Below are 27,500 nucleotides of genomic sequence, written 5' to 3' on the forward strand. Positions count from 1 at the left end.
CCAGCGATGGGGGGTGTCGGTGAGGGCGTCGTTGATGAGGAGGAGGGAAGCATAGAGGACCCATCTTGGTCCCCCTGGGGGACTCCACATGTCAGCTGTTGGAAATTAGAGACAGAGCCCTGATAGCGAACGGCCTGACGTCTCCCTGTGAGGAAGTCGGCTAGCCACGCTATCAGATTAGGAGGGAGACCCAGACTTACTGCCTTGCTGATGACAACAGTGTGATCAACTAGATCAAAGGCTTTTTTTGAAGTCGACAAAAGCAACAGCTAGAGAGGTGTTTCGCTTGTCCAGGTGGGCTGTGGATGAATTCAAGGAAGCTGGGTCAGGTAATGTGAGGTGGAGGTGGCTTTAATATTTCCGAATTGTCTGATATCCACGGTTGTTACAAATTTTGGTGTATGCCCAGTCATATACAAAATCTTCACAAATAAGGCTAGGGATGGGGGTGATAGAGACTGGCCTGAGGTCATTGAGTGACTGAGGACTGGAAGTTTTGGGGATGGGAGTGACATAAGATGTCTTCCAGTCCGCGGGGCAAGAGTGTTGGGAGAGTGAGGCGTTTATTATGGAGCATAGCGGTGTTGCTAGCTCTACAGCAAATTCCTTGTAAATTTTTATAGGAAGGTCAGTGGGTGTGGTGGATCTTGGTTTAAATTTAAGTATTCTCTTAAAAACATCCATCGCCTGGACAGTGTGTGGAGGGGAGGGAGCGGGCAGATAGGCAGGAAGCGGAGTGGTGTGGAGGGGAGGAAAGGTTTGACAGATAGCAGCAAAGTGATCGTTCATCTCCTGAGCCGCGAGATTAGCAGGAAGGTGTGAGGTTGCAAGGAAGGGATGAAGTGTGCTTTTTTAAGCCACACAAAGCTTTGATCTTAGCGTACCACTGTCTGTTGTTGGTCAGCTTGAGGTGGTGTATTTTGTCTGGGTAATAGCTTGCCTTTGCATTCTTAATCTCCCTGATTACTCTGTTTCTTAGTTTCCTGTAAAGGACCGGGCAGGAGTGGAACGCCCAGGTCCGCTGACGCATGAGTCTTTTAATGCGGGGGCGTCATCCAGGGAGCATCAGACGGGTGCGTTGTGACGCTCTTGGCTGGGAAGTAGTGGTGGAAGGCTGCTGTAGTAGTGGCGACGTAGTTTTGCCATTTTAAAGTGGACGTCCTCCTCATCCAGCACCTCGGTCCACGGGTGTTGTGTCACCCACTGCCCAAACTCCCTCATGGCTGAGTCAGGCATGGGGCGGTGGGTCCTGGTGACAGCTGACCGGGGGGTCGAGGTGGTGGGTGTGGGTGACCACAGTATGGAGAGGTGGGTGCTCCGTCCCATGGGAGGCAGCGGCTTGGGTGGCGAGTACTGCTGGCCCAGGTCTGTGAGGATAAGGTCGAGGATGGCTTGCTGGTGGGTGGGGAAGTCCACGATCTGGGTGAGGTGTAGCTGGTGTAGGATATCGTTGATATCTAATCTGTTAAAGTCCCCACAGATGACCAGCTTGGCAGCAGGATACCTCACCCTCAGGGCATCAGCAGTGTTGATGATGTGAGCGGTGAGCAACTGTGCAGTGGCGGCTCGTGGGGGGTGGTACACGACGCAGACTATGATGGAGGCCGTGTTGTTGGGATGGGAGGGGGCGTGACTCTCACCCACAGGGCCTCCACACCGGCAGGAATATCGACAGGGAGGTGTGAGGGGCTGAGGGCAGAGCGGCAGAAGACGGCCACTCCCCCTGCGCCCTGACCTGAGGTGATGGTATAGCTGGTAGTCCTGCATCGTGCACACCTCAGGAACAATCTGCCACGCCTCAGTAACCGCCACAATGTCCGCACAAGTAGATCTCACCGTCACAATCACTTCGTCCATCTTGTTGGCCAGAGACGTTGCATTAAATAAGAGGAGTGAGGGAAGACTATACCACGTTCTCGGCACCTCAAAGTGTTTGTATTCCCTCTTCTCCACCCTGCGGTCGTCTCTGGCACTGGAGGTCACTACCTTGATGGGACGCACCACACTTTGCCTCCTCTCGATCCACGGTTTCGAAATAGTTTTAAGGACTTAAGGCACTGTATCACGTTGGGTGGCGGGTACCCAGATCCTCGTCTACGACGCAGGAGGTAATTGCGTTCGTATGTTTGCACTGAAGCACTCATTTTCTTTATGTATCACACGCATTCGCTACAAGTGTTCACAAAAACAACAATCCCACCAGATCGAGCCTCAAACTAAACGCTAAAAGTTGAAAACAGAAAAGTAAAAAAACAAAACAAACTGAGGTCACTATCACTAGGGGGCGGGGAAGGCCAACAAGTAGGCCGAGGCTGCTCGAGAGCGCCAAGGTCACACGTCCTGCCCGTATGAGGTCAAGACAGTGTGTGTGTGTGTGTGTGTGTGTGTGTATGTATGTATGTATGTATTATGTAGATTGGCAGACAAAACTCTCTCTCTCTCTCTCTCTCTCTCTCTCTCTCTCTCTCTCTCTCTCTCTCTCTCTCTCTCTCTCTCTCTCTCTCTCTCTCTCTCTCTCTCTCTCTCTCTCTCTCTCTCTGGCCTTGAAGAGTTGACCACAAAATCCCCTCACAACCCATACACACACACACACACACACACACACACACACACACACACACACACACACACACACACACACACACACACACACACACACACACACACATGCTCCTTTGACATTATTGTGTTACTTATTTTTTCGTGCGTTAATGTTTTGGTATTATCCTTGTACTTGATTCTACTTAATTCATTTGAGGAAAGTATTATTGTGTGAATAAGAACAAACTTGTATATCCTGTTCTTGAAATAAATAAATAAATAAGTAAATAAATAAATAAATTGATCCGTTTTTTGTTCTTGTTCTTGTTCTTCCTCTTATTCTTGTTATTCTTGTTCTAATCTTTCTTCTTGTTCTTCTTCATTATCATTATCATCATCACCATCTTCTTCTTCTTCTTCTTGTGATTGTGGTGTAGGTGTTGAGAAGGAGAGGGGAAGAGGAGGAAGAGGAGGTGGTGGTGGTCCCTGTCGTGTGGCTTGGGTGGTAGGGGACAGAGAGGAGGTGGAGAGGAGAGAGAAGGAAGAGAGAAGTGTGCTGGAGGGATGAGGAGGACGAGGAGAGGGGGAGTGAAGGAGAGAAGAGCATTAGTTACGTAGTTATTGAGGATGGACGAGGAGGAGGAGGAGGAGGAGAAGGAGGAGGAGGAAGAAGAAGAAGAAGAGGAAGAGATAAGAGAAGAAATAGGAGAGAAAAGAGACAGAGGAAAGCAAGAAACATAAACAGAGAGAAAATGGAAGAGAGGAAAGAAATGAAATAGAAAAGGATGAAAAAAATAAGGAAGGAAGGACTTGGGAGAGGTGTGGAAGGGAGAGTTAGGTAAGGGAGAGGAAGGGAGAAGAGGGAGAGGCAGGATAGGTAAGCCAAGCAAACATTTGGGTCAATAGAAAGGTACTCACACACGGAATGCGGGAGAAGGGAAAGGAGGGAAGGGAGGGAGGGGGGAAGGGACTGGAGGAATGGAGGGAAGGGAGAGAAAGGAAGCTGTGACAATATTTACTATGAGAAATGCTGAGGAAAAATGGAGAGAGAGGTACTGATGGTAGCGGTAGTGGTAGTGGTGGTGGTGGTGATGGTGGTGGTGATGGTGAGAAACGTGAGAGTATTATGATGGTAATGGTGATGATGATGGTGATTGATGGTGATGCTCGTGGTCTTAATGGTGAGAAGGATGAGCATGGGATGGTGGCGCTGATGATGATAGTAGTGAAGGTGATAAGGGTGATAGTACTTCACTTGGTTCTGGTGATGGTGGAGTTAATAGCTGGAATGGTGATAGTGATGGTGATTGTGGTGATAGTGATGGTATTGAGCACGTTACGTAATGGTGAGGGGAGGGGAGGGAAGGGAGAGAGTGTGACTGACATATTGGACCATTAGGTAGGGGTGAGAGAGGGAGAGGGGTGTTGAAGGGTAGAGGGGGTTAAAAAGCATCATCCCTTCTCCTTCATTGGTTTATCTTTGTACCAATCACAACCATATGGTACCATTTTTCGTCCAATCAGCTTCGTGTTCTTTAATAATCAATTAGGCGTGAAAATATCCTTGATTTTTTTAAATATTTTTACTGATCAGTTTATTTTTGTACTATGTTAACCTGTTTTGTCCCCATATTTCTCATTATTAGTATGTTTTTAAATGTTTTTCTTGTGTGTGTGTGTGTGTGTGTGTGTGTGTGTGTGTGTGTGTTTGCCTCTTTTGTCTATCCATTCAGTGTAGTGATTAGTAATGACTGTAATGGATAGTAATTTTAATGGGTGTGTCTTTTCATCTTTGTCATCTATTCATGCTGACGTTCTGATTGTTGTTGTTGTGGTTGTTGTGTTTCAGTCAGTCTTAGCACTTGTTTTTGCTGTCAGTTCATTGAGTGGCTGATTAACTGATGTGCAAATTGACTGTATGACGGATTTTCTTACTGGCTGACTGACTGACTGACTGACTGACTGACTGACTGACTGACTGACTGACTTACTGACTGACTGACTGACTGATTTAGTGAATAACTGGTTGAGTGGCTGATTAAATGATTGACTAACTGACTGACTGACTGTTTTTAAAAGAGTATTTAGAAGACTAACTTACACACACACACACACACACACACACACACACACACACACACACACACACACACACACACACACAAGGTCATTCCAAGAAAAAAACATTACTAAACACATCACGACAACACTATTTTCCTTTCCTCTTCCCCCCCTCCTCTTCTCTTCTTCCTCCTCGTGTGCATGGTATCGTGTGTTCAAGAGGAAGTCATTTAGACCCTCAAGATACCCTGCAGTTCCTCGTCGCAGTGTTGCCAACCCCGAGGGTCAGGGACAAGGGTAGGAGACGGTGGGATCTGGTAATAATGCTTCCTAGTTAAGGTGGTGGGGACTGGGGGGGCTGGCTGGCTGTCTGGCTGGCTGCTACCTTGCTGCAGGGCATGAAGAGGAGGAGGTGGTGGTGGTGGTGGTGGGAGTGGTGGTGGTGGTGGTGGTGGTAAGGTATCTGATACTAGGAAAAAAAAAAACAAAGAGGGAACTTGGAAGAGAAGAAGGAAGATGATGAGGAAAAGGAAGAAGAGGGGGAGGAGTAAGGTGTGTTGTACTAGGAAAAAAAGATAGAAGTTTGTGGAAGAGGATGGATAAGAAGAAGGAGGAAGATGAGGAAGAAGAGGAGGAGGAGGAGGAGGAGGAGGAGGAGGAGGAGGAGGAGGAGGAGGAGGAGGCAGCTGATGATAATGGAAGCAAGATGTATGGTACTAGAAATTAAAGAAAAGGTGGGAAATTTGACTATGGTGGAAGAGGTGGAGGAGGAGGAGAAGGAGAAGAAAAGAGAGAAGACAGATGAGAAGTGAAGACATGAAAGGCTAGGAAGAAAAGGAAACTATAGAAGAAGGAATAGGAGGAGAAAGAACAGTGTAGGAGATCAGAGAGAGAGAGAGAGAGAGAGAGAGAGAGAGAGAGAGAGAGAGAGTAAAATCAGATGTAAGAGAAAACATAATTATTAGGATTCATTATAAAATGTAACTTTTTTCCTTAATTTCTTACAATTTTACAGTAATTTCAGGTGTTAATGATATGTTTATTTACTTTTTGTTTATTCTTTTGTTTGTGTATCACATTCACTCCATCTCTCCTTTCTTTGTTCCTCCCTTTCTTGTTTTCTCGTTTATTCCCTCTTTCTTCATATTTTTTTTGTCTCTTTCTCTCTTATTGACTTTCTTTCTCATTTTTTTTCTATAAAGAGAAAATTGTTTTGAAATTACTGCGTCTCTCTCTCTCTCTCTCTCTCTCTCTCTCTCTCTCTCTCTCTCTCTCTCTCTCTCTCTCTCTCTCTCTCTCTCTCTCTCTCTCTCTCTCTCTCTCTCTCTCTCTCGTTATTGGAGTGAAAGTTTATATTCTTCCATTAACAGTACTTTTCTCCACCAAACCTCCTCCTCCTCCTCCTCCTCCTCCTCCTCCTCCTCCTCCTCCTCCTCCTCCTCCTCCTCCTCCTCCTCCTCTACCTGCGGGAGGTAACACCGACATGAACCCTGCTATTAGCCACTTCCTGTGACGGCCATGGAGGAGGAGGAGGAGGAGGAGGAGGGGGAGAGAAGAGATCAGAGAGTCTGTGGATTGGGAAGAAAGTTACTGTGTTAAATTTAGGGCATTAAGAGAGAGACAGACAGTGAAAGAGAGAGAGAGAGAGAGAGAGAGAGAGAGAGAGAGAGAGAGAGAGAGAGAGAGAGAGAGAGAGAGAGAGAGAGAAAGAGAGAGTTTATCTTTAAAACAACAACAACAACAACAACAACAACAACAACTACTACTACTACTACTACTACTACTACTACTACTACTACTACTACTACTACTACTACTACTACTACTACTACTACTGCTACTACTACTACCAGTACTACTCCGTCACACTGTTTGCCTGCCATATCCAGACAGTGCTATCCCCCCGTCAGGCCGCAGGGAGGAAGTACTGGCGTTGGACAAGCGGATTTTGAGTCATGTGGCGGAGGCTGTGAAGGTGGAGAGGCGGGACGGGCGTGGCGGGCGGGGCGTGGCGGGGCCGGTCTGGGCGAGGCTGCTCTGTCATGGCCCATTACGGAAGCAAGGAGTGGGTGCAGAATTCTCGTGATGTGGAATCTGTGTTGTGCGTCACCTTGTCCGTAAGAACCGTTTTCAAGGGCGGGAGAAGTATTATTTAACGGGTTTTTTTTTTCCATGATGTCCCCCCTCCCTTGCTTCTGTGTTTCCTTCTTTGACCTGAGTTGTTTCAAAAGGCTTCAAGACACTTTTCCTGTACTTGTGTGAGGCGCTGTTATGCTTCTATTCGTCACACATCAATAAGTATACCAGTAAACACACACACACACACACACACACACACACACACACACACACACACACACACACACACACACACACACACACACACACACACACACACACACACACACACACACACACACACACACACACACACAACAACAACAACAACAACAACAACAACAACAACAACAACAATTCCTAATACTTTGAAACTCTTTTTGCTTATTTTCCGAGTAATAAAGCCAAAATACTGTCTCTCTGTATTTATTTTGGGTATTTTTCACAAATATTCCCGATCTTTCATTTAAATTCCAGTTAGTTGTTTTTTCTTTTTCATGTAACTTGTGTAATCTGTTAAGTGGGTGTACGTGACCGTGAATCCATTACTCTTGCTCTTTAACTCTCCGTGGCGTTGAGGCTTTTTTGGGGATTACAAGGCGTGTTGGGAAAGTTAATCCATCTTTTGTAGTTCTAAGTTTTCTTCATCCTTTGATCTACTTACAGTTAGTATTCTGTATCTTCTTATTTGTATTTGCAGTTACCATATTTAACAAAGGCTTTTGCTTCTTTTAAAGTTGTTTCTTAACTTGTTTTCTTGCTTTATGGCTTCTGCTTCTCTTTTTCTCTTCACCTGTCTTTGTTTTTATATATATTTTCTTCCTTTTTATTTATCTTTTCTCTTTCTCCATTTCTTCCTGTCTTAATTATTTCCTTCATTTCATTGCCCTCTTCTCTCTCAAACACACAATCCAGTATAGAAACAAAACCTCACACACACACACACACACACACACACACACACACACACACACACACACACACACACACACACACACACACACACACACACACACACACACACACACACACACACACACACACACACACACACACACACACAACACACATAACCTTACTAGTGACGTCACCATGCAAGCCACACCTCGCGGATTATAACTAACCTAATTACAAGTCACTACAGTTCCTCACGCTAGTCCCTTTAAACATCACCAGGCACATGTTGGCGCCACCACTGCGGGGAATAAAGATGCAGGGTTATTAGCCAGCCAGCCAGCCACAGTGACACGTGCAGTTACGAAAGGGAATGAGTTTACATGACTTGATATCACCTCTGAATAGATCTCGAGGTTTTAACTAAGTTCGTCTCTCGAGGCTTACAAAGATGATAATGGTACGGATGATGGTACAGATGGTGGTGGTGCTGATGATGATGTTGCCACTTGCTCACTAATATCCCAGGGTTTGGTGGAAGAGGCACGTTTGGTGAGGTTGCATTATAGGAGTGTGTTTTTTGGGGTGATGAGGAAGGGAGGGAGTGAGTGAGGGAGGGTACTAACATTAGGAGATGGGTGGGGAATGGGGAATTGAGGGGAGGGCAGGAACTAATGTTGGAAAGTGTCTGGGGAGTAAGGGAAGGAAGGGGCTGAGAGATGGGTGAGGAAGAAGGGAAGGTTGGATGGGGAGAAAGGAAGAGTATTAAAGAAGGGTATTGAGAGATGAATGGGAAGGAAGGCAGCGTAACTAGTAGTATATTAGGAGATAGATGGGAAGGAACGGAAGGTTAGATGGTAAGCAAGGAAGGGTAGTAACACTGAGATTTGGACAGGGAGAACGAGAAGTTAACTATAGCAGATCATATTACCAACATTATCAGATAGAGGAAAGGAAGAGAAGGATACGAGAGGGGAATAAGAAACACAATAACATAGAAGAATAAGACCACAGAAGGCTGGGCTATTTACACAAGGCAGCTCCTGACCTCTAAATGCTTACAATAAATTTACCTTCTCTTGAAATTTTAATAAGAGAGGAGAGGAGATAAATTGGAGAATGAGGTCAAGGAGGTAAACATAAAGGAGAGAGAGAGAGAGAGAGAGAGAGAGAGAGAGAGAGAGAGAGAGAGAGAGAGAGAGAGAGAGAGAGAGAGAGAGAGAGAGAGAGAGGAAACAATGAGCGGAGATACGAAGGAAAAACAAGAAGATGCAGTAGAAAAGAAGAGGGAAAAGGAGAAAAGAAGAGAGGCTAAAAAAATAATAAAGTGGAGATAGAAATTAAAGAAAAGTCAGTAGCGTAGAGAGAGAGAGAGAGAGAGAGAGAGAGAGAGAGAGAGAGAGAGAGAGAGAGAGAGAGAGAGAGAGAGAGAGAGAAGGTTCCAATCATACCTTTCAATAGATGTGACCAGGTAGGCAGTCGCTGGAAGCTTTAATTAACAGTATGTAGGTCAGGTGAGGACTGTTGGTTGGGCGAGGGTGTGGCTTTGCTGGGGGGTCAGGGGGGACGCTGGGGAGGATGTGAGGGAGTGAAGGTGGGGGAAAACAAACAGAGGTAAGAGAGACGTAAGGATGGGAGTAAAGGATGGTTTTCTGTCTGTCTGTCTGTCTGTCTGTCTGTCTGTTTGTTTGTCTCTGGATATTGTCAGTGTGTGTGTGTGTCTGTTTGTTTATCTTTTGTCTATTGGTCAGTCTGTTATCTATCTATCTGTTTATCTATGTGTTTATTTATCTATCTATATATCTATCTATTTGTCTTTATCTTTCTATCTATTGGTCAGTCTGTCTAATTCTCTCTCTCTCTCTCTCTCTCTCTCTCTCTCTCTCTCTCTCTCTCTCTCTCTCTCTCTCTCTCTCTCTCTCTCTCTCTCTCTCTCTCTCTCTCTCTCTCTCTCTCTCTCTCTCTCTCTCTCTCTCTCTCTCTCGACTGAGGAGGTTACAGCAGAATGAGGCTGGAGAAACAAAGACGTGAGAGTGAGAGGTGAGAGTGAGGGCAAGGTGAGAGGTAAGAGAGAGAGAGGGAGAGTGAGAGTGAGAGGTGAGGGAGGTGCCACACGCCAACACTGACACACTCAGGTTAATATCCCTTGAAATATATTGTGAGTTTAATAATAGTTTACTGTCTGATGCATTTCAGGTCACACATTACCAACTCCTCCCCTTTTCCTCTTATTTTCCTCTCTTTCCTCCTCTTCCCCTCTTCTTCTCCCCAATTATCCCCACGCACCGTCTTCTCTCCTCCTCCTCTTCTCCTTTCTCTATCCCTCTTCCTCTCCCGTCCTTCTTATTCATCACACACTACCTCACTACCTCCTCTCCTCCTCCTTTTCTCCCTTCTCCATTTCTAATCTTCTCTCAGTCTTCCTCTTTTCAGTTATCTTTTTTTTTCAATATTTCTCTACTTTCTTTTGATTTATTTACTTACTTTCCTTTATTTGCATTTGTATAAGTCTCTGTCAGCAAGATTTGTATTCCTCCTCCTCCTCCTCCTCCTCCTCCTCCTCCTCCTCCTCCTCCTCCTCCTCCTCCTCCTCCTCCTCCTCGATATTATATTACGTACAGCACCAAAAGTCACGTCATGATTTTTCGTCACTATAATCCTCCTCCTCCTCCTCCTCCTCCTCCTCCTCCTCCTCCTCCTCCTCCCCCTCCTCCAATAGCGCCAGTATCACGTTATCACTCCCTCGTTGCTATTGTTTTTCGCGTGTTTCCTTGCGTCTGTGCAGCGCGAAGCCTCACTGCAGCAGGAGGGCCGAGGGAAGCTGTGTGTGGCTACTGTTGTGTGTGTGTGTGTGTGTGTGTGTGTGTGTGTGTGTGTGTGTGTGTGTGTGTGTGTGTGTGTGTGTGTGTAGGATGCTGGCTCTGATATGCAGGTATGTTCAGCTTAAGTGTTTCTGTGCTTGTGTGTGGGTGGTGGAGGGTGATGGAGGGTGAGAGAGAAAGAGAGAGAGAGGGTGGGTGTGTCAGTGTATGTGTGTGTGTGTGTGTGTGTGTGTGTGTGTGTGTGTGTGTGTGTGTGTGTGTTGAAGGGAGTTGCAGAGTGAAATCAGGTAAGGAAAGTAGGAAAGTAAGGAGACACACAAACAAGAAGGAAAAAGAAAGCAAGGACCTCAGGATATCAAACGGGTCTCCTCCTCTTCCTCCTCCTCCTGTGGTTGTTGTTGTTGTTGTTGTTGTTGTTGTTGTTGTTGTTGTTGTTGTTGTTGTTGTTGTTGTTGTTGTTGTTGTTGTTGTTGTTGTTGTTCTTTTCCTTTTCCTTCTTCTCTTTCACCACCTCCACCTCCACCTCCACCTCCTCCTCCTCCTCCTCCTCCTCCTCCTCCTCCTCCTCCTCCTCCTCCTCCTCCTCCTCCTCCTCCTGACCCAATAAAATCACCCAGCCTTTCTCCCTCACCACCCTGCCAGTCAGTCTTCCCACGCTTGGTCCCTCACGGCCACACACACACATACACACACACAACAACAATTTCTCCCTTCTATCACGTAAAGCTTTTCACATTTCTTTTAGCTCCTGTTGTTTTTGTTTTTGTTGATTGCGTCCATGTTGTGACTATGGGCTATATTCTGAAACACCTCTGCGTCACTCCTACTTTCAAAAGGCTGTACTTGAAGCCACACGGGTTTTTAAGGGTGTTTGTTTTGTACTAGTGACGGATTGATAAGATTTCTATATTATTAATAGGAGGAACACTCTTAATAACCCGGCCAATCGTCTCTGTGGCCTTTGGAAATAGTCGTGGTGAGAGAGCAAACTGTTTATGAGTGCGGACATGTGTTGTGTGATGTTTCTCCGTCCACAATGATTTAAAACTGTACTTGTGTGTTGGTTCTTCCTTCTATGTATTCCCTCTCTCTCTCTTTCTCTTTTTTTTTCTTCCTATTTCCTTCATTTCTGCCTTCTTCCATGCTTGTTATCTCTTATTCTTTGTTCTTCATCCCTCCATTCTTATCGCATATTCTTCCTTCTTCCTTCGTGTTTCATCTCTTCCTGGTGTTTTTTTCGTTACAGCAATTGACTTTGCATGATTCTCCTTACCTTACCCTTTCAGTCTTCCCACCCCCTCACCCCCTCCGACATCCCTCCCCCAACCCACGCCCACCCACACCCACCCACACACACACACACACACACACAGGAAAGATAAACAGCAAAAGCAGATTAACAGTTATTGTTTCCCAATCAGTATTGCCAGAACAGAGAGACGGAAGAAGAGAAAGACACTCACACAGACAATGGAGCGCTTATTCCTGCTGTGCCTGTGTGTCTGTTTGTCTGCTCGTCTGTGTGTATGTCACTGGTTCGTCTATTGTTGTTGCTGACTGAGTGACTGCTTGGAATGTAGCCTTGTTGTTGTTGTTGTTGTTGTTGCTGTTGTTGTTGATGGTGGTGGTGGTGGTGGTGGTGCAAAAAATCTTATATGACTTCGATTTAGATTTCAAAGGTTTGTATGAGAGAGAGAGAGAGAGAGAGAGAGAGAGAGAGAGAGAGAGAGAGAGAGAGAGGGGGGGGAGGATGACATTATGCAAAAGTCTCTGTTTTTGGGCTTCCTTCTTGCTGCTTATGGAAAGATCAAGAAAATATGAGATTTATGTATTATGTGCACCACCGAGAGAGAGAGAGAGAGAGAGAGAGAGAGAGAGAGAGAGAGAGAGAGAGAGAGAGAGAGAGAGAGGGCGTATGTAATCGTGGGACTAACAAGAGTAGAGTTAGCGTGACCTAATTCTCTCTCTCTCTCTCTCTCTCTCTCTCTCTCTCTCTCTCTCTCTCTCTCTCTCTCTCTCTCTCTCTCTCTCTCTCTCTTGAAGAAGAAGAAGAAGAAGAAGAAGAAGAAAGAGAAGAATAAAAGTGATAATAGACTGAGAAACAAAAGAGCAAGTGAAGGAGAACAATAAAGCCAATGATAATAATAATAATAATAATAATAATAATAATAATAATAATAATAATAATAATAACTGATAATAAAGAAAATACTAAACAATAATTCCTAACTTAAGGCCATGTAGATAATTCTCTCTCTCTCTCTCTCTCTCTCTCTCTCTCTCTCTCTCTCTCTCTCTCTCTCTCTCTCTCTCTCTCTCTCTCTCTCTCTCTCTCTCTCTCTCTCTCTCTCTCTTGGAAATTCACGTCTAATATTGGAAGCATGTTATGAAGATCTTATCAATGTGTGTGTGTGTGTGTGTGTGTGTGTGTGTGTGTGTGTGTGTGTGTGTGTGTGTGTGTGTGTGTGTGTTTACTTCACCCATCGTGTTATCAAGATAGGATATCCGGGTTGGAGTAATGGTGGAGCTAGTGTTAGTAATAGTAGTGGTGGTGAAGGTAGTGGTGGTGATGGTGGTGGTGGTGATGTTAGTGGTGGTGATGGTAGTGGTGTTTAATAGTTACAGAAGTGGTGGTGGTGCGTTGGTAAGTTTTGTTATTGTGTTGTTTCTTCATTCCTTCTTTCATTCTTTCATCCTCCCTCTTTCATTCTTTCTCTTCATTCTTTCCTTCTCTCTTGTCATTCCTCCTACGCCTTCCTTCTTTTTTTTTTCCCCTCTCTATTACTTTTCTTCATTCTTTCCTTCTTGTCTGTCTCTCACCTCTTTTCTTCCTTCCTTCCATCCTTCCTTCCTTCGTTCTCTCGTCATTCTTCCTTCCTTCCCTCCCTCTCTCTATCCCCTTCATTCATTCTCTCGTCGTCCTCCCTTCCTTCCATCTTTCCTTCCCTCTCCTTCGTTCCTTCCTTTTCTATTCATCTTCCCCCGCCCTCCTCCTCTCCGTCTCTCTCCTTCATTACCTTCTCTCTTCACCCCTTCATTCCTTCCATTTCTCCATCTCTTATTTCTTCCTTCTCTCTGCCTCTTTCCCTCCTTTCCCTCCTCCTCTCCGCCTCTCTCCTTCACCCCCACCTTCGTGTGTCTCACATAATCCAATTCAGATATTTAAGTATCAGTTGTTGTGCTTCCTGCCTGCACTTCCTGGGAGAGAGAGAGAGAGAGAGAGAGAGAGAGAGAGAGAGAGAGAGAGAGAGAGAGAGAGAGAGAGAGAGAGAGAGAGAGAGAGTAATTTTTCTATATACCTATAAATTAATTTGTGTTTTTTTCTCTCTTTTAGATGATTCTTCAACTTAATTCTGCACTTACTCCTCGTAGGTAAGTAGATTATTGTTGTTGTTGTTGTTGTTGTTGTTGCTGTTGTTGTTGTTGTTGTTGTTGTTGTTGTTGTTGTTGTTGTTGTTGTTGTTGTTGTCATTCTCAAACATATTAAGTTAATATATTTAAGGTAAGCCCAAATTTTATTCTACTGAGATCAAGAAAAAAATAAATAAGTAAATATATAAATAAAATGTAGTCACTTTATCAGATATTTTAGAGGAAACTTTTATCTATCCGACTACTGACGAGTGTTGTTGTTATTATTATTACTATTATTATTATTATTATTATTATTATTATTATTATTATTATTATTATTATTATTATTATTACTATTGGTGTTAATTCGCCTATCTGCATATCAAATAAATCTGTCTGTGTGCGAGAGATAACACGGTATACAATATCTGGCGTGTGTGTGTGTGTGTGTGTGTGTGTGTGTGTGTGTGTGTGTGTGTGTGTGTGTGTATGGTGAGTCAGTGTTTTTGTTTTGCATCATCTATTTCAGGGCCTTTTTTTTTTTTTCTGTGTGTGTTTTCTTTATTTTTCGTCCAATGGGAGTTTCTTTTCTTTTCCTTTTTTTTTCTTTGTTATTGGGAAATGTGGTATTCTTGTTATTATTGTTATTGTTATTGTTATTTTATTTTCCTTAGGGTATAATCATGATTTTATAAGTATGCGTGAATTTCGTGCTAAGTTTGACCTTGTTACTACTACTACTACTACTACTACTACTACTACTACTACTACTACTACTACTACTACTACTACTACTAACGGTTCTATGCACGAGTCCCATCTCACGGTAGGACTTTCTCACGGAGGCGCCAAAGACAGGAACAGGTGTGGGATGAGGACTGTAGTAAGTGTTAGTTACCTCGTAGCCTTGACAGTTAGCGGGGTGACAAATGTTAAGCGTGGGGCAGTAGTAGTAGTAGTAGTAGTAGTAGTAGTAGTAGTAGTAGTTGTTGTTGTTGTAGTAGAAGCAACCTCAGTTCTACTTCATACATATCAACAAAAAAAATAGAAGGGGAGGAGGAGGAGGAGGAGGAGGAGGAGGAGCAGGAGGAGGAGGAGGTGATGTGTATTCCAAGTAGGGAGGTAGAGTAATAGGGTGTGGAGGGAAGAGGTGGAGGAGAGGTGAAGGTGAGAGGGAAGGTGTAATCACTATCAGCACACAGTGATAGGCCTATTGAGAGAGAGAGAGAGAGAGAGAGAGAGAGAGAGAGAGAGAGAGAGAGAGAGAGAGAGAGAGAGAGAGAGAGAGAGAGAGTGAGTTTAGCAGATGTGTTTGATTATTAAAAAAAAGGAAAAAATGAACAACAGGAAACATAACAACAACAACAACAATAACTACTGCTACTACTACTACTACTACTACTACTACTACTACTACTACTACTACTACTACTACTACTACTACTTCTACCACCACCACCACCACCACCACCACCACCACCACGGCCTACCACTACACCACACACTACCTGAATACTAATGAGAGAGAGAGAGAGAGAGAGAGAGAGGGTGGAGGGTGGAGGGAAGGCCGTGTAGTGGGTGGGGGGGATGCTCTGGTATTTTAGCTGTCTCTCCCTCCTTCCCTTCCTCCTCCTCCTCCTCCTCCTCCTCCTCCTCCTCCTCCTCCTCCTCCTCCTCCTCCTCCTCCTCCTCCTCCTCAAGGTCCTTCTGTAGCAATGATTTCTCCGGACATATTTTTCGTGCCCCTCTCCCTTTCCCCTCACTCTCCTCCTCTTAGCATTTCTCTCTCTCTCTCTCTCTCTCTCTCTCTCTCTCTCTCTCTCTCTCTCTCTCTCTCTCTCTCTCTCTCTCTCTCTCTCGTTATTCTTTCCTTCTCTGAACTTATTTAATTTTCTGTCCTTAACCAGAGAGAGAGAGAGAGAGAGAGAGAGAGAGAGAGAGAGAGAGAGAGAGAGAGAGAGAGAGAGAGAGAGAGAGAGGGAGGGAGGGAGTTGGTAGGCAGAGGGAGAGGGAGAGGGAGAAAGTTGATGTAATTTTATACTGTTTTTGTATCTTTTTTCGATAATTCTGTTATTTTTTTCTATTTTATTAATTTATTTAAAAAAAAAATATGTTCTTTCGATGATTCTTTTTTTTTCAGGAAGAGAATAAGAAAAATCGTTCTGCTGTTTATTTTCTTTTGCAATACTTTCTTAATTCTTAACCACCTAACTCGTCCTACAGAAGTCTATGGCATAAATGTTTAAATGCACTACAAAAATAAACCCTTTACTGTATTAACGTAGATTCTCCTTTATTGGTTCCGTTTTCTCTTACTACTTGCCTTTAGCGGTAGAAGAAAATGTTGATATTTTATGGGTGACTATTAGAAATCGTTCTTGGGCTTCCTTATGGCGTAGAGTTTTTGAGGTGGTGCAGTCGGGCCTCAATCGTTTTCTGAGGGCAGTGTATGTGTGCTGGGAAGAAAATGGTTTTGTTTCATGGGGAACTTTAACTAATGGATGAGACGCTTGTTGGTATAAGTTATGGTATACTTGGCCTTTTAATAGTACATCTGTGATTTTATATATTATGTGTGTCTGGCTATAGCATGGTTTTGTGAATGAGTGTGGTGGTGAAGTGTTATACATGAAATAATAATAATAATAATAATAGATGAAAGAAGAAAATGTGTAGTTTTCTTTTCTATTGTGAATAGTTTCATAAATATACACGTTACATATACACATACAAGTAAATACATAATGATTAAAAGAGGTATTCTTAAAATAGATAAATAAATAAATAAAATTCATGGGTGTTACAAAAAAAAAGAATAACAAGAACAAGAAGAAGAAATAGGAAGAAAAATAAAAATGTTTGATTACATTTATTATTATTATTATTATTATTATTATTATTACTACTACTATTATTATTATTATTATTATTATTATTATTATTATTATTTAGTAGTAGTATAGTACATATTTATCTGAAGTGGAAAGCTGATGTACAAGGAGGAGAAAGGATAGTGTGCGTGAGTGTGTGTGTGTGTGTGTGTGTGTGTGTGTGTGTGTGTGTGTGTGTGTGTGTGTGTGTGTGTGTGTGTGTGTGTGTGAAGAAGGCAGCTGCACTTCACACGCACCTTTCTATCAGGTCAGTTAGGTGGAAAAAACACGGGTAATGCAGTGTAAGCAGATCCTCAGGGGTGCCTCTCGTCCGCGTCCTTCTGGCTGTGAGCACACCACTCATGGTTGGGAGTACTTAAGCACTACGTGTATCTGTGTGCAAGTGTGCATTCATTTCCTCGTAACGCAGTGGTAACCATATGGCCTCCCTGAAGTGCTGGCTTTCGCTTTCAGTACACCTTTTTCTATATCTAGTAATACTTTGGTAACTATTTAACCTACCCTAGCTATTAACTTTTCTTTGTATTAATTAACAGCCTATTCAGTACAGGTTTATCTATTTCTCTACTATAGTAACACTGTGGTTTATGACCTCCATTAACCATTAACTCGTGTATGCATTAATAAACTCATTCAATACTACAACTTTTTTTTTTCACCGGTAATGGTTTTAATAAATCTCTCAGGTAACACAGTGGTAAGCTTATTTAATTATTAGTCTCAGTTACTGCGCCCCTTCCTGCTGTAGTATGCTGTTGTGTGTGCGGCCAGTGCTTTCAAATACTGCTGTTTGTGTTATCATTTTCACCACGCACTGCAAGATTTACTGTTTATTATTGTACCTGGCCTCGAATTACGTGTATGTGTATGGCAGAAGAGGAACACTATAGATTTAACACACACACACACACACACACACACACACACACACACACACACACACACACACACACACACACACACACACACACACACACACAGACACACACGTCCGCGCCACGTGACCGTCAACCTGTTTGTACATTTTTATCGTTTATGAGGGACACTGATAAATTTTTCTTAGTTCTTCTATTTGTCCCTTTTTTTTCTTTCGTTTTTTTTTTAAGTCCACGCATGGACGAGATAAAGAGAGATAGTAAAATTAGAATGGCAGGAAACGTGACCAGAGAGAGGAAAAAGAGGAGAGAGAAGAGGATAGGATGTGTTTAGTAAATTAGTACTGTACAATAAGAGAGAGAGAGAGAGAGAGAGAGAGAGAGAGAGAGAGAGAGAGAGAGAGAGAGAGAGTTGGGAGGAAACAGTTTCTATTTACCAAATAATAAATAGGTAAATAAGAAATACAATAACAACAAGAACTACTACTACTACTACTACTACTACTACTACTACTACTACTCATTATCACCACAACCACCACCACCACCACGACCACCACAAATCCATCAACTCCAATCCAAAACTCTTTAGAACTCATAACTTCTTTTCCTTCCCTTCCTTCCCTCTGCCCTTCACTTCCACTGGCAGGGATGGGGAGGGTGAGCAGGGAGGCGAGGTAGTGAGCTAAAGGATGAGAGACTAAGGGACCGTATGCTGTTCCTCATCCTGTTTTGAGTGTCCTTGAGGGAATGTTGTCTCGGCAGGAGGGCAGAGAGGCCACGTCGAGCTGGGTAGTGCGCTAGGGACCTTCAGGCCACAGACAACAGGATGCAGCGAGTGGTAGGGCCGGCTGCTGTAGGATTCTGAAGGACTTTTTATAAGGATGTGTTTGTTTTTTGTTGTTTTTTTTTCTTGTTTGTGTGTGTGGAGGGGGGAGGGTGTGTGTGTGTGATTTTGTTTGTTTGTTTGTTTGTTTGTTTGTTTGTATGTATTTTTTTATCACGTGTAATGGATGGATTAGTGATTTATTTTTATTTTTTGGTGAATTGATATCTATTTATTTATTTGTTTGCTTGTCTGATTGCTTGTTTGTTTGTTTGTTTGTTTGTAGAAGAGTATGGGTCAAGAGGTAAATGGATTATAGAAAGAGAAAAAAAAAACGAAGGAAGTAGAAAATAAATGGAATGGAAACACTCTCTTATTTTTCCCTCTTTTTTTCTCCCCCAAGGAAAGTAAAGAGAAAAGGAGTAGTCCATTAATTTCATTCAACCATTCCTTCATCATGTAATTAATTTCCTAACTGTTTCTTTCTTTATCTGCTTATTTGAGGGGGGTCAAAGCAGACAGGGCACAGTGTCCACCCACACCTGCACCGCTCTTTCTTCATAAACATTACCCATAAGCCCGTAAATTTTTGTTGGAGTGGATAATAATAATAATAATAATAATAATAATAATAATAATAATAATAATAATAATAATAATAGTGATAACCTGCCCCCATCACAGTGTCTATAAGGTCTAAAGTCGCATTATTTGGAAATTCGTGAAGATAGAGTCGTTTAAAGTCCCACAAAGTTTGAATACGTTTCCTGGCAGGTTTTGGAAGTGGTCTCATCTGTCGTTTATTTTATTGACCTCCTCGTTTGCGTGTTCAGTTTGGGTTCCAAAAATCAGCCTTATATTATTACTGCACGCCACGCAGGAGAGACCAGTCAGTTCTCTCTCTCTCTCTCTCTCTCTCTCTCTCTCTCTCTCTCTCTCTCTCTCTCTCTCTCTCTCTCTCTCTCTCTCTCTCTCTCTCTCTCTCTCTCTCTCTCTCTCTCTCTGGTTATTTTTGTTCTACCACAGTGCTAGTCTTACATATAAAAAATCATCATCTTCATCATCATCACCATCATCAATGTCATCATCACCATCATTGTCATCATCATCATCTTCATCATCATCATCATTGTCATCACCATCATCATTGTCATCATCACCATCATTGTCATCATCACCATCATTTCTCAAGCAGGGCGCCACGTGGCTTGCTTTTTGCGTCATTTTAAATTAATCAATCAATAACCGCTGCTTAATCTCTTCCTCCTCCTCCTCCTCCTCCTCCTCCTCCTCCTCCTCCTCCTCCTCCTCCTCCTCCTCCTCCTTTTCTCATAAACTACTTAAGTCCCGATAGCTTTTAGCGACGCAATTAGAAGAGAGAGAGAGAGAGAGAGAGAGAGAGAGAGAGAGAGAGAGAGAGAGAGAGAGAGAGAGAGAGAGAGAGAGAGAGCATTATTGTGATCTGTATGAGTTTCCACATTTATTTATTATTTTTCTTCTTCCTACTATTATTATTATTATTATTATTATTATTATTATTAGTAGTAGTAGTAGTAGTAGTAGTAGTAGTAGTAGTTATATTTACTTATATTTATTTATTTATTTATTTGTTTGTTTATTCATTTGTTTATTACTCATCACTTGCTATTATTATTATTTAGTTGATTTTACGTTATTTATCATTTGTGGCTTTTATTTTCATTCGTTCATTCTTTTCTCCCTCCTGAACGATTCTTCTCAAAATGAAACACACTCACTAATGAATAAAACTCTCACCACTTGAACTCCTGCGTATCACTCCTCCTCCTCCTCCTCCTCCTCCTCCTCCTCCTCCTTACTGTATGATTGCCTGCCTGTCATTTCTGCCTGGCCTTATCACTCTGTACCTCAGTTGCTGCGCCCTTCCCTGCTGTTGCTTGCTGTGGTTTGCAGCCAGTGCTTTCAGTACTGCTGCCTGTGTTGTCATTATCGCTACGCACTGCATTTACTGGGCATTATTGTACCTGGTTTCGATGTACGTGTGTGTGTGTGTGTGTGTGTGTGTGTGTGTGTGTGTGTGTGTTTGTGTGTGTGTGTTTAGGGGGGAGTGGTGGCAGAAGAGGAATGCTAGAATTAACACACACACACACACACACACACACACACACACACACACACACACACACACACACACACACACACACACACACACACACACACACACACACACACACTACTAAACACACATACACACAAAAAAGGTCTTATCACCGCCTCTCGTACCCTGTATGTGTGTGTGTGTGTGTGTGTGTGTGTGTGTGTGTGTGTGTGTGTCGATACTGCAAGCGCATCACTAATTCTAGATATCCAGACCTGGGTACGTAGTGTGTGTGTGTGTGTGTGTGTGTGTGTGTGTGTGTGTGTGTGTGTGTGTGTGTGTGTGTGAGTGAATCACATGGTGGGTCTCCTCCTCCTCCTCCTCCTCCTCCAAAGGAGATGAAGAGAAGGATGGTACTGAAGGAAGAGGGAGGAACAGGAGGAGAAGGAGGAGGGAAGGTTAAAGTAAGAAAAGAGATTAAACAAGAAAGAAAAATAGGGAAGGGAGAAAAATAGAGGAGAAAAGGAGGGGGGAAGAGGAGGGGGAGAAAGAGGAGGATACATTACTCAGACTGTTGATCTAATTTTCTTATCTTTGCCAAGGTACAGTAAAAAAAAATAAAATGAATAAATGAAAACTTCCCCAATTTCTTTTTATTTTCACTATCACTTCTATCAACCATACTCACCATCACTATCACTACCTTCTGACCTCGTTATTTTGCGTGTGGTGAACATGAAGCACCATCACCAGCCCCACCACCCTTCACCCCCGTCACTGCCATCACCACCGCCACCTCCAGCAGCACCACCACACATCACCAATACGTACTTCTCTCTCTCTCTCTCTCTCTCTCTCTCTCTCTCTCTCTCTCTCTCTCTCTCTCTCTCTCTCTCTCTCTCTCTCTCATCTAAAGCACCTCTTTCATTTTATTTTACTTGGTTACGCTTTCTCTCCTCCTCCTCCTCCTCCTCCTCCTCCTCCTCCTCCTCCTCCTCCTCCGCCGCCGCCGCCGCCGCCGCCATGTTTTAGTCGATAACAGTTTTTCTTCCCTTCTTGATGAGGTCAGTGCGTGTGTAAGCTGCTTTTACAGTCACTCATGGTACAAGCTTATCTCTTTATCTCTCTCTCTCTCTCTCTCTCTCTCTCTCTCTCTCTCTCTCTCTCTCTCTCTCTCTCTCTCTCTCTCTCTCTGTCGCCTCCTACTCTCCATTTCTCCATTTTCTTCTCTCTTTTGATGTTTTCCACCGTGAGATAATCAATAATATTCATTCCGTTAGGGCCATGATCTTAATATCGAGTTGAGTTAAATATAATGTAAAGTTTTATTATTTTCTAAGCTACCCTTCTATTCTCATAACCCGAGCACTCCGTTTTCTTTTCCCTGCTGCGTTGAGTGGAAAGAAAACGGGTGCCTGTTCCCTCCTCCTCCTCCTCCTCCTCCTGCGTCCCCTACAGATCGTAATAATTATAATGAAAAGTTATAACCCATTTAATCAGTTCGGGTTATGCTTGCGGGGTTCAGTTTGGGTCCGGCTGGGGGTTGGGGGGTGTGGTGGTGATGGGGGAGGTCTTGAGGGGTGGTGAGTTACGTGTTGCGGAGGATAAAGGGGGTGGGGGTTAATGGGGTGTGTTAAGTACGCTGGTGTGTGTGTGTGTGTGTGTGTGTGTGTGTGTGTGTGTGTGTGTGTGTGGAGGGGAAAGAGGGGTAGTAATAATAGTAGCACCGTACCCCCCTCCCCACACACACACACACACACACACACTAAACCGAACCCTAACCAACCCTCTAACACCTTCCCTCTTGCTATTCAACAACAACAACAACAACAAAAGTACTCCCAGGGAACGGTAGCGATGGCTCTCTATCAACGTTGAGTACTTGGGGTCAGAAGAGGTACATTGGGAACCAGACACGCATCGGGTCTTGAGTACTGTGAGTTGGGACGTTCTGGGGGCGTGTGGGAGGCGCTGAGGGGGTGAGAGGGTGAAGAAGAGAGAATGGATGGAGTTTTGGGGGTGATGGTGGTGAAGAGGGTGAATACTGGGGTGTAGGAGAGGCGTTGAAGGGGTGAGGGAAGGGGAGAATGGAGGTGAGGGGTGATGGAGGGGCGCTGACGTGGTGAAGGGTTGAAGGGGTGAAGGGAATGGGTTTAGGGGTGATGGAGGGGCGCTGACGTAGTGATGGGGTGAAAGGAATGGAGTTAGAGGGGTGGAAGTTAGGGACGGGAGGGAGGGAGAGTGAAATTTGGGAACAAGAGGAGGAGGAGGAGGAGGAGGAGAGATATTTGTACTCTGCTATAGATTGGATGAGTAGAGAGAGAGAGAGAGAGAGAGAGAGAGAGTTTTGGAGTACACAGGAGACGGAAGGATAGGAGAGAGAATGAGAGCAAGGGAGCCAGATAGAGAGAGAGAGAGAGAGAGAGAGAGAGAGAGAGAGAGAGAGAGAGAGAGAGAGAGAGACAGGTACTACAAAGCCACACAGGAACACAAAGGAGTGGTGTGCTCGAGGCGTGACAAGCTCTGATCAGTTCCAGTAAGTAAAGACCAAGATAGACAGAATGGAATGTATCTTCTCTTACTTCCCTGCTGCATGTCATAAGGTAGCACTGCAAAGTCATCCCCTCCCCCCTCCTGCTTGAGAGATGTTAAGTGAAGGCTTCTGAGTCCCTGCTGCATGATGCTTTCTAAAAAAAAAAAAAAACTAGAATTATTTAAGCCTCTTCAGTTACGTAAAGGAAATAGAAATAAATGCAGGCTTATTATTGTTCTTGGTATCGTTAAGTGCTACTGAAAGAAAGTGATAAAGATGAAATAATAAAACGTAGATGGTAATGAATGAGAGAGAGACAGAGAGAGAGAGAGAGAGAGAGAGAGAGAGAGAGAGAGAGAGAGAGAGAGAGAGAGAGAGAGAGAGAGAGAGAGAGACTGGAGGAAAGTATGGCTTATATTACACCAGAAAGAGGAGGAAGAAAAAAAAAGGAAAGAAAAAGAGAGAAAAGGCGGACCAATTATAGAAAAAAAAAAAAAGAGAAAGAGATTGAAGGAGGAAAGTATCGTTTATATTACACCTGAAGGAGGAGGAGGAGGAAGAAAGACAAGAAAAAGAAGCGGAGTAAAACAAAAAACATACTATATATAGAAGAATGAGAAAAAAAAAAGGAGAAAAAAGGGAATGAAAGAAGCTGAAGGAGGAAAGTCTGGTTAATATTACATCTAAAGAGGGGCAAAAAACAAGAGAGAGAGAGAGAGAGAGAGAGAGTACACCATATCACAGCACTATGGGGTAACACATTATCTCTTGTACCCTTTACGTATGTACAGCTCACTTTTCCCGGTACGAGAAACACCAAGGAAAAAAAACAATAGAGAGAGCCGAAAAAAAAATGTACCCTTGACGTAATTGTATGGAGGTGACTGGGTACTGTGTATGGGTATATATTTTTTACACCACTCATGTTTACAGTGATAAGACCAACAGTTGTAGTAACATCAGCGTTGTCCTGAGTCCCCTAACCGCTGATCTGGGTGCCGGCAGAGTTGACAGGGTGGGGACAGCTGCAAGGGACATTTAGGACAAGGAGAGGAATGGGAGGTAATGGGGAGGAAGGTTACAGGTTAATGAGTAATCAAGGAGTGATGAGGGATGGATGGTCGCTGTGAGGAGAGGACGAGGAGGGGGAAAAGGGAAGGAGTGTAAGCAGTGCGACTGATTGACTTAAAGACGAGGAGGAAGGAGAAAAAGGGAAAGATTGTATTTAGCAGTTTGATTGACTGATTGACCAATTGACTTAGGGAGAGAGGCAAAGAGGAGGAGAGGACTAGGAGAATTTGATGGAAAAAAAAGAAAAAAGAAAGAAAAAAAGTGGGGGAAGGTGCCGCAACGTGGGACGAGGAGGAAAGAGAAAATAGAAGGACTGTGTATTGAAGTTTGGTTGATTGACTTGAGAAGGGAGGTAAAGAGGAGGAGGAGGAGGAGAAAAGAAGGAAGAACAATAGTTTGAATGAGAGTTGGACATCCTGACTGATTAAATGATTGCCGTAAGGAAGAGGAAGAGGAGCAGAAGCAGGAGGAACAGGAGGAGGCGGTGCAGGAGAGGAGGAGGATGTTTTGTGTCGCGGCCGCAGACAGGTGACAGACAGATACTGGGGAGCCCTGTCCGTCAGTGTGGGTGTTTGTCGGAAGGTGACCCGGGCACTGCTGACGAAGGGAACACGGGAGAGAAGAATAAGGCAGGGTGGTCTTGTGTGTGTGTGTGTGTGTGTGTGTGTGTGTGTGTGTGTGTGTGTGTGTGTGTGTGTGTGTGTGTGTGTGTGTGTGTGTGTATGGAATTCGTTTTTTTTGTGAAGTTTTATTAATGGTATCTTTATGTTTTATAATAGGTATCTGTATGGTAATATGTGGTTAATGAACCTAGCTGTCTATCTATCTGTCTGACTGTCTGTCTGTCTATCTGTTTGTCTGTCTTTCTATCTATCTATATCTATCTATCTATCTGTCTGTCTATCCATTTATCTGTGTATCTGTCTGTCTATATCCATCTATCTATATATCTATGTATATGTCTATCTATCTATCTATCTATTATCCTACCTAACTATCTGCCTGTCTTATCTAGCTGTCTATCTATGTATTCACCTACCCACCTACCTACCTGTCTGGCCGTGAGAACACCCCCATGGCTACGGGTGTACTGTTGAGGCTGTCTTCACTGAGTTCCCTGGGTCCTCCTGGCGGGCTGCTCAAGGACACAGGCGGAGATACGGTGATGGCTGTGAGTGAGACGTCCCGCGGCCTCCCCTCAGGCCCGGACCGCACCAGCCACGCCAAGTACTGCAGAGTCCGCCCCTAGGGGAGTGAATTCTGGCTGGTGTGTGTGTGTGTGTGTGTGTGTGTGTGTGTGTGTGTGTGTGTGTGTGTGTTTCTTAAGGTTCTTATCTTCTGACGGGGAGAGTGAAGGGCCCGCTGGCAGTGTGTGTGTGTGTGTGTGTGTGTGTGTGTGTGTGTGTGTGTGTGTGTGTGTGTGTGTGTATCACTTCATAACGTCATAATAGTTAATACGATGATGATAACGACGACTGAGTGATAATGCTAGGAGGAATAGCACAACAACAACAATAACAACAACAACAACAACAACTTTGGTAGTAATAATAATACTGAAAAATGTCCCAGCAGCAGTAGAGGCCTGTGGTTGACGTCACGATCTTAACGGAGTGTGTGTGTGTGTGTGTGTGTGTGTGTGTGTGTGTGTGTGTGTGTGTGTGTGTGTGTGTGTGTGTGTGTGTGTGTGTGTTATTGGAGGGGAGAAAAAAACGTACACTGGTTCATTATGTACGTTTGGATACACCGGACACTGTTATGGCTGTGTGTGTGTGTGTGTGTGTGTGTGTGTGTGTGTGTGTGTGTGTGTGTGTGTGTGTGTGTGTGTGTGTGTGTGTGTGTGCCCGAGACGGATACATCCCCATTTATGTAAGCATGCATGTATGTACGTAGTAATCTGTGTGTGTCTGTGTATACCACGCACAGACATGTACGTAGGTATTATCACACACACACACACACACACACACACACACACACACACATGTAGGTTAAACAAGCACGCACGCATCTGTGTGTGTATATATGTGTACGTGGTGATTCATGTATGTAAATCACCGTGTGTGTGTGTGTGTGTGTGTGTGTGTGTGTGTGTGTGTGTGTGTGTGTGTGTGTGTGCACGTGTCTGTATCAGTGTGTGTACGCGGTGTGTGTACGTAGGCGTGTTGCATAAGTGGTTCTGTAGGTGGTTGAGGACGTTGGGGGGGTAAGGGGGATTGGGGAAGGTAGAGGGTGAGAGGAGGGAAGGGAGAGGGAAGGGGGAGGTGGACTGTTACACGAGAGAGAGAGATCGAAGAGGGTACGTTTGAGAGAGAGAGAGAGAGAGAGAGAGAGAGAGAGAGAGAGAGAGAGAGAGAGAGAGAGAGAGAGAGAGAGAGAGAGAGAGATTTAAGAAAAAAATTAAAAGGAAGAAAAATGTCAGAGAGAGAGAGAGAGAGAGAGAGAGAGAGAGAGAGAGAGAGAGAGAGAGAGAGAAATTTGAGAAAAAAGTTAAAAGGAAGAAAAATGTCAGAGATAGAGAGAGAGAGAGAGAGAGAGAGAGAGAGAGAGAGAGAGAGAGAGAGAGAGAGAGAGAGATTTGAGAAAAAAGTTAAAAGGAAGAAAAATGTCAGAGAGATAGAGAGAGAGAGAGAGAGAGAGAGAGAGAGAGAGAGAGAGAGAGTGAAAGGATTTACACGTACTCAAATAAAAAAAATAAGGGAACAAGATAGATAAAAGAAAAAAAGAGAAAAAAAGAACCCATGGATAAGAAAGTCCACAAAAAAAGGAAATAAAAAACGATAACAGGAGGAAAAGATGAAATAAATAACCAGAGAGAGAGAGAGAGAGAGAGAGAGAGAGAGAGAGAGAGAGAGAGAGAGAGAGAGAGAGAGAGAGAGTGGATGATTGTAAACCCATAGTGGTAGAGGAAGAGAAGGAGAAGGAGGAGGATGTATATTGAAGGCAGTGACGGTGGTGGTGGTGGTGACGGTGGTGGTGGCGGTGGCGGTGGCGGTAGAGACGAAGGAGGAGGAGGAGGAGGAGGAGGAGGAGGAGACAGACTCTATCCCAGAAGTGAGTAGAGGTCAAGGGTAAGGACGTCTCTTTGGGTTCAGACTGAGTACGTTGGGTCCACTCTTCTGTACCATTGACAACACCACCACCATCACCACCACCACCACCAGTACTACCTCCTACTCCTCTCTCCCCATATCCTGTCGTTCCTCCTCCTCCTCCTCCTCCTCCTCCTCCTCCTCCTCCTCCTCCTCCTCCTCCTGAGTCATCTGAATTCGTTGTCATCGACTCAAAACACGACAACCTTTCAATTCCTTGCGTTGTCGTTCCTCCTCCTCCTCCTCCTCCTCCTCTTCCTCCTCCTCCTCCTCCTCCTCCTCCTCCTCCTCGAATCGTCAAACTGTTACGGCGTTAATCTGACATGCTTGAATAGTAGAGGGAGG

The 27,500-nt window shown here is 44.0% G+C and overlaps 1 protein-coding gene across 6 annotated transcripts in view; it reads left to right on the plus strand.

The window, feature by feature from the left end:
* LOC135110429 (rho GTPase-activating protein 18-like) overlaps positions 1-27,500 on the plus strand; it is a 143,276-nt gene that overhangs the window by 74,266 nt on the left and 41,510 nt on the right. For 5 of the 6 annotated variants that reach the window (XM_064022759.1, XM_064022760.1, XM_064022757.1 and 2 more), the window contains one exon: positions 13,771-13,808. The gene's annotated coding sequence lies outside the window, so the exon portion shown is untranslated. Of the gene's footprint in view, positions 1-12,971; positions 13,081-13,770; positions 13,809-27,500 lie in introns of those variants that run through there. The other variant, XM_064022762.1, reaches the window with a different exon arrangement.

This window comes from Scylla paramamosain, chromosome 20 (assembly GCF_035594125.1).
Source record: "Scylla paramamosain isolate STU-SP2022 chromosome 20, ASM3559412v1, whole genome shotgun sequence".
Classification (NCBI taxonomy): domain Eukaryota; kingdom Metazoa; phylum Arthropoda; class Malacostraca; order Decapoda; family Portunidae; genus Scylla; species Scylla paramamosain.